Below are 8,586 nucleotides of genomic sequence, written 5' to 3'. Positions count from 1 at the left end.
CTTGGCAGCACAAAATTTGTGTTTTTTATCTTCAATGTCACGTGTGGGCATGCTATGATAGCGTTAGGTTTCCACTGTCAAGGTTAAAATGTTAAGCAAACACTACTTCTGAACATGACCTAGTTGAAGGAAACGTTTATGTGGATGTCAGGCGAATGAAGGGTGAGGTGAGGTGAAATTGGGTTTAACGTCGTGCTTGAGAATATTGCGCTCATACGACGACGTGCATGCGTGTGTATGTGTATGTGCGGCTGCTTATACTAGCCCAGACAGAAGCTGGTTTGATAGTTTTATAGTGCTAGACCACTGAGATACCATGCCGCAGTGAAGCATGAATACCCACTCAGACACATTATACTGACTCCGAGCCTACCAGTCCTTGTTGTACCCTTTAATGCCGAGCGCCAGGCAGGAACCAACAAGTACCATATTTTAACGTCTTTTGGTATGACGCGGTCGGGGATCGAACCCGCGACCTTCCGCTCTCCGGGCGGACGCTCTAACCACTACACCACGGAGGCGGTCTGAATGAATGGTATGAAGCAGAGAGCATATATATGTACATGTAAGAACAACAAAAGTAATAAAACAACAACGATGCAGGCTTAACAATGGAAACCAACACTTAACTGGCGTTAATGTGTCATTGGCAAGGGCAAATAAACTGAACTTTATTTGCACACCGGAGGTGTTCTGCGGCATCAGAGGTACAAGTTTACATCATTATGTACAACTTAATACATGTTTGAAACATAAAGTGGTCATATATGCATATCGCTTGGTTGCAAGAATACATTGTCTGTACATACATTTAACCAGTTAAATGAACAATGTTACACTCATGCGTTATTTGTTATCTTTTGTGGGGGGTGTTGCTTAAATTGAGACATTATTTTTTTGCAAAATAATGCTAATTTTCTATTTGTTCCTTGTTTGGTAGAATGAAAAAGCAGGTTACAATTTTGTGCATATTCCGTTATTCTACAGAAATAGTTGTTATGTTTGTTCCTTTCAAGGGCCAAGGTAGGGCAAAAGTGAAAGTCATCTCCAATGTCGTTTCCATTACAGAGAGTACATAATCTTTTATTTCGTTGGCTGCGGTGGTGGTGGTGTGTGTGTGTGTGTGTGTGCGTGCGTGCGTGCGTGTGTGTGTGTTTTATCCATCGTCCTGTTTTAACTGGTAGATATTGATTTGAAGTTATCCAGGTTTGAGATTTCTTTCAACCTGTTTACAACAAATGCTTTAAGACTATCTTTGTTAGGACATGCCTGTGTAGCCCAAATATAACTCATTCCTCCAATTTTGTCAAAAGTGCCCTTCATACAGGCAATCCATTTATAGCTAGATGTGTTACAAATTGTATCATTATAGAGTAATTTATAAATTAGGAAAGAAAATTTAGAAGCCTTTCCTTAAATGAGTTTTGCCCAAAATAGGAACATTTGTGATTTATTTTTCAATTTCCAGCGGATATCTCCCCAGTTCCCCATAAACAATGAATGTGGGGGTGCTTTTTCTATAGAGAGGAGTTCCTTTAGAAAGTTTAAATGAATATTTTCCACCCAAGAATTATTACCAAACCCCATAATTCGCACACATAAAGAAAAATATGGGCAAACCAGCAATTAATAATCGTACCTGAAGGCTCGTCTTATAAGAAGGCACGGTCTCTATTATGTGATTTCCAGTTTTGAAACAGTATTTATCATCTTGTTTGGAGCCACTAAATATAAATAATTTCGTACTTTGAATCCCGAACGTTGGTCGGTCGAGAGCGGCCATGTGATCTAAATTTCAAGGTTCATTTCTCTTGAACCCTTCGAATCGTACGTGTGTAACCATTGTTCATACGTATGTGAACGTTTTCGAGCCGATCTCATGTGAACTTTTGCCGGAACTACTTTCCGGATTTTCCCAGGATCCTCTCTGTCCAGCTTGACGTAAACAACATGAAAATTATTTGTATTCACACTCCTTTTACTTTCTACATATCACTTACTTTTTAAAATCTGAGTGACAACGCGTCCGACAACACGTGCCCGCCAGTGCGACCTAATTTTCAAATTCCCGCTTCGGTTTCAAGGAACCCCAATGATCTTGCCGCAAGTGGTGATGCCAATTTTGCGACCGAACCTGTTTCAAGTCACCCGAATTTTGGCAATGTCACTTCTTCAATACCAAACGGATTTCCAATTGCCGAACATTGTTCCTTTCCGAAAGAGTTTTTATCTCTCGCAGTTTGCAGGTTCATCTGGCGTTTTGTGCCCCGTGGTCTGTTTAACAAGTGCTCAATAAATTTCACAATAAAACAAATAAATAGAACACAACAACGAGATCTGCTAAAAATTCGCTACGCCGCACAACTTCGAAGTCGGTCGGTGTATTATTACGCTGTCAAACGAATCCGTCACAGTGTACAGGTACAATGACAGTTTGTTAAAATGATATTTATATCGCGATATGTAGATGAGCTTGATGACGATATAAATGATGGTGAAATAGTTAAGGCAATCAGAAAACTAAAACATGTTAATCGGCAGGAGTCGATAAAATTATTAACGAGTTTCTGATAGAAGGTGAATGGTTTTTAGTTCCAGTTTTCAAGAAATTATTTAATGTTATTCTACACACAGGAATGTTTCCTACAGATTGGACGAAAGGCATAATCGTGCCAATACACAAGAAAGGCAGCAAGTACTTGCCTGATAACTACCGAGGTATCACTTTACTATCAGTTGTTGGTAAATTATTTACAAGTATTCTTAACTCACGGGTTGCTGCGTGGTGTTCAAATTATTCAATCCTTATCGAAGAGCAGGCTAGTTTTAGAGGAAAATACAGTACTGTGGATTGTATATTTGTTTTACATGGTTTGATTAATCTTTCTCTGAGTAAGGGAATGAAGTTATACGCTAGTTGCGTTGATTTTCGAAAGGCTTTCGATTATATAAATAGGCAGGCACTATGGTTTAGGCTTTATTCTGTGGGTCTCAGTTCCAGATTTCTCAGTCTTATCCGTAATATGTATAGGGACGTCAAGTCTTGTGTGAGACTAGCTAATAACACTTACTCTGAATTTTTTGGCTCAAGTCTAGGTTTAAGACAGGGAGAAAGCCTATCACCAATATTATTTTCTCTCTATATTAATGATTTAGTTCATGACTTATCAACCTCTCAGGATCTTGGAGTTTATGTTTCGCATGTTAGGATGCTGTTATTGTTGTTTGCCGATGATATGGTACTATTTAGTGAAACTGTCCATGGTCTCCAACAGGGCCTAGACTTGCTACGTGAATATTGCCAACAATGGGGTTTAGAAGTTAATGTAGACAAAACTAAGGTTGTAGTGTTTCGAAAGGGTGGTAAATTGGCTAAGAGAGACGTTTGGAATTATGCAGGTAGTCAATTTGAAATTGTTAATAGCTTTAAATATTTGGGTATAGTTTTTACCCCCTCGGGTAGTTTTTCGGAGTCTCAAAGAATATTGTCTGAGCAAGCTAGCAAAGCATTATTTACGTTATATAGATTAACTAGTCATAAACCCTATATCCAAGTCAGCCAACAATATGAATTGTTTAAATCACTTGTTATACCTATTTTGAACTATGGGTGTGAAGTCTGGGGCTTTATGGAGGCACCCGGTGTTGAACGGATTCATTTAAGGTACTTGAAAAAATTGCTGAAAGTTAAGATATCCACACCATCAAGTTATATATAATATTATGGTGATTTTGGTGTTTTGCCTCTGTACACAAGTAGAATATTACGTATCTTACATTATTGGCTAAAACTCATTAACTGTGAAAATCATAGATACATACGTGTTGTATATGATGCCTTGTTAGAAATGTCTATAGTCAATCCAGAATGCAAAACTTGGGTTACTTTACTGAGAGATGTATTATGTCAATACGGGTTTGGCTATGTCTGGTTGTCGCAAACAGTATCTTGTAAGACTAGCTTTTTAAATGAATTCAGACAAAGAGTAAATGATATTCATATCCAAATGTGGAGAAATAAGCTTTTATCGCTTAGCGACACTAGATTGTATCTACACATCAAGGAAACATTTTGAATTTGAACGCTAGGATAGAAATAGCTAACTATAGAACAGCCTTAACGCGATTGCGATTAAGTTCTCACATGTTATTAGTAGAAAAGGGACGGTGGAGTAAGTTAGATATATCGAATAGAGTATGTCCTTTTTGTACTAGTTGTTTGGAAGAATAGTATCATGTTGTAATGGTTTGTCCAAGGTATGTAAAATATAGACAGTTGTATTTAGGCAAGAGTTTGTATCAAAATCCGAGAATGTACAAGTTTGTACAATTTCTGAAATTAAGTCCGAAAATAATATTCTTAAGTTAGCTAAGTTTGTTTATCATAACCTTAAAGAAAGAGGCAGTTATGAAATGTATGCTAAGAAAAACTAGAAAACTGTGAGAAACACCTATAAGACTACGCCTATAATATTATTCCATTCGCTGCCATTGTGTTGACTTGCAATCTGTACCAACATCCGATCACAAATACATTTGTAGGGCTATAGTTCGTAAACATAAGTGCAAAATAGTATTTGCAAAATGACCAAGCTGCTAACCTTATATCCTTATTTGTTGTTAACATTCTGTCACCAGACAATACTGTTCATTTAGTTTTCAGTACCCAGTACCATTGGAGATGTGCCTATTGCATGTGCATTATTATCGTTATTGCAATATGAATTGTAACTTGTTTACTGGCCTCTGGTCTATTCAGAAATAAATTCCAATTCCTATATAATATAATTGTTATTGTTATTGATATTTGTTTCTGTTTGATACTTTTATTGATGTTATACTTATTAAAGCAGTTTCAAACCTAATGACGAATTTGTTGTTATATTTTAAGGAATACTTTGAGAACTATTTCTTCAAGGGTTGGGATACATGTGTAAAAAAGTCGCCAAGTATACACACATCGCTGCAATACGGTCTTGTATAGAATGGCATTACAGCATGTTACAGGTATTAAAACATATCGCTGTAAACAATGATCATGTAGTAGAAGTGGGTAAAAAACGTATGTGTAAACTTCAAAGTACGAAATTATAAGAATTGATTGTCAGTTTGTGTGGTATATTCCCTGAATAGCAGATAGGCATGTACTGTTCTCTTATGCCATGGATGTGAAGGGTGTGATTGTTCCAGGTAGACAGCAAGGTTACGACATCTTGTTAGAAGGTTTTAAATATAATAGGAGAAAAATGAAAAAAATTGAACTATCATCTGGCACTGGCGACAGTCTGGATGTGGAGCTGCCATCACCACCACTGATGACGGAACACTGGTTAGAAGAGGGAATGACCACACCACTCATCTGAGTTTGGTAAAGTAGCTGCGCATATCTTGCCAGTGACCATTGGTGACTAAGTATTGTAAATAATTATCTGAAATGTGAAAGGGACTGAAAATGAGATCATGATCATGTGTTGTAAATAACTGTAAATTAATGTAAATAATGCATCGTTACTAAATTTCTTTTTGTCTTCATTTGTATGAGCTAACAAGGCATGATGACAAATGCCAAGAGTCAATTAAGAGCGGTGGTCACTCGGGACAACTGAGTTGAGACCAATTAAGAGGTGTGAAAATGCACGGTTTATTGCATGGGTGGCCACTCAGGGCATAAATCGTGTGTGTGTTTGCACTGAAAAATGAACGATGTTTAAGCGTTGTTCAAACTGGTTGCTCGTAAACTTCATTTTTCAGTGCAAACACACAAACTGACATTCAATTCGTCAGTACATTTGTTTTGGATTCATTTATATTAAGTCTCCATGTTTTACAGTTTTTATCAAAGTAATCTAACATATGTTTGTAAATTTCATTTGGGTCTGATGCTAGCAGAACGGTGTCGTCGGCATGTAACAAAACAAACAGATTTATCATAGTTTCTAATCGGTTTTTAAAATCATCAGGATGTTATTCGACTCCTTTACAGTTGTCTTATTGTAGATTATATTCAAGATCACTGAGAAAATATTTTAAATAGTATCGGTGATAAATTTTCACCTTGACGAACGCCAGACGTGCATGGGAAGAAACTGGTCTTTTCTCCATTACATGATACACAGGCCTTGATATTTTGATACATGTTATGAATAACCTTAAAGCATTTTCCGGTGATGTTGTTTGATATCAATTTTTAGCCATAGTCCGACCCGCCAGACAGTAACAAAGGCTTTTTGGAAATCAATGGAAACACAAAATATTTTACTTTTTTTCTATTTTTAGCAGTTCCGAAAGATGATAAATTGTTCAAATATGGTCCATTGTAGAATACCCTTTTCTATATCCAGCTTGTGCTTCAGATAATATTGTATTAGAGTTTAAATTTTTTGTAAGGCGATTGTTTAAAACAGATGTACATATAATCTTAAAAAAAAAGAAACTTGACATAGGAAAAATTTGAATTTTATTAAAATATTTGACACAAACCATTCCATGCTGAATCCCAGCATGTGGGGGAATGGTTGCTGACGACGAACCGTTTGCAAAAAGAGTCACTGAACAAAAAACGTAACGTTACACGCCCGTGTGCAGTGAATCGCTAAAATGCACCCTACATGAAATGCACGTGCATCATGAAATTGCGTATCACCCTGAGCTGAATCCTATGACTAGGCTTTAAAAAAACACATCAATGGTACTCAACATGCATTGCTTTAAGCCACTAAAGACGACTAGAGAATGAAAAGACTGACAGGAGCTCAACGACACAACGCCATCGGCCGTTTATAAGGACGGGCATCGCAGCATTATGTGGCAAGGCACTTCCGCGTGTCCATGCAGACCATCTCAAACCTATGGACCCGATACAACAATACTGAGAGTGTTAATGACAGACCCAGGTCAAGTCGACCGCTACATCCGGTTGAGACATCTTCGTTCAAACACCACGGCCGCATCATCAACGAAAATACAAATCCCTGGACTGCGTCGAATCTCTAACCAGACAGTGCGCAATTGGCTATGGGGAGCCAGACTCTTTGACAGAAGACCAGTTCAACGTCACGTCGTTCCCTTCATCAACGTCAACGGTTGATCTTTGGAGCATGACAATGTTCGACCTCACGTTGCACGTGTTTCAAAGGACCAGCAAAGCAATGTTCAGGTGTTACTTTGGGATTCTCGATCACCGGATTTGTCCCCCATTGAACATCTATGGGGTACTCGTGATTGACGCTTGCGCTGGCGTAATCCGCCACCTCAGACACTTCAAGAATTGCACAGCACTTCAGCAAGAGTATTAAAACATTCCCCAAAGACAGCATTGGCATCTTTCTTTCTTCACCGCTGCCAAACTGTTATCGATGCTCATGGTGGTCACACCAGATACTGATATTTTAATCTGACCAAGTGGCTTCCATAGCCCTCTGTGGTTTTACCAAACACTTTCTGGATAATCATGTTTTGGAAATTTGTACAGTGATGATTTTACTGTAATTGAGCAACGATGTCATGTTTGAATCAGTTATATACACTCAGTAAATTAACTCAAAAACAGCATGTCAAGTTTCTCTTTTTGAAGAGTATAATTTCCCGAGACAGCCCATGTAAGCAAGCACTTAACAGTTAATTAGGGCTCTATTTAATGTGAACTATATTAACGCGGAGAGTTGCTGTTGTCGAGGCGTCATTCATCACAAAACATCCATGCGAAGATACTATTGGCGGCTTCATAATCATGTGAATTGGATGTTACATCCAGTAAAGTTGGAACTGGAATGAAGTCCAGACCTGTTTGATGTTGAAAATGGATTAATATGAACGGCGTGTTTGGAACACATGAGATGCTGAAGACAGGGGGTACCGCTTGAAACGGCGCGGTTGTATTTCCCAAAACTGTGCGATTTCATTTGGTAAGGGTAGCAATTATATTTTCTGTGTTTATCATCGCCCGACCGACCATTGTAAATTTACTACTGACACCCCCTCACCCACCCCCCAATAAAATAAAAATAATAAATAAATAAATAAATAAATAAATAAATAAATAAATAAATAAATAAATAAATACAATAAATTTAAAAATTAAATAAATAAATAACAAATAAAAAACTTTCGTTTTATGTCCTCGTTTTATTTCCAACGCGGACTTGAACCTAAAACGTACCGACTATAAAAAAAAAATCAAGAAAAAGTACTGTCGGAAGTAATAAAAAAACTGTATTTTCTCATTTATCTCTACAATTTATGTAGTTGATATGTGAAAGTGTGAAATATTTGTTAAACTAAGTTCGGCCTAACTACAGTCTCAGTGGTAGAGAGATAGGAAACGAAGAAAAAGGACTTTACGAAGGGGAAATTAGTACAGAAATGAGCAAGGCGGTTTTTTTCAAAGTTCAAAAAGAATTATTTGGAACAGACCATGGCTTTATGCAAATAAGTGTGCGACGATATTGTATTACAAAGGACACTTTTTAAATGCCCAATTTGAAATGAGACGTAGATTCATTATAAACGATAGCTGACGTAAAAAATAATAACTTTTATGCCGAAACTATTAAGGATGTAGCTACCATGCAGTCTCACTGTCACTAT

The sequence above is a fragment of the Haliotis rubra genome, unplaced genomic scaffold, assembly GCF_003918875.1.
Source record: "Haliotis rubra isolate DU_JTF1 unplaced genomic scaffold, ASM391887v1 Scf985, whole genome shotgun sequence".
Classification (NCBI taxonomy): domain Eukaryota; kingdom Metazoa; phylum Mollusca; class Gastropoda; order Lepetellida; family Haliotidae; genus Haliotis; species Haliotis rubra.
Note: the sequence above shows the minus strand (reverse complement) of the source record.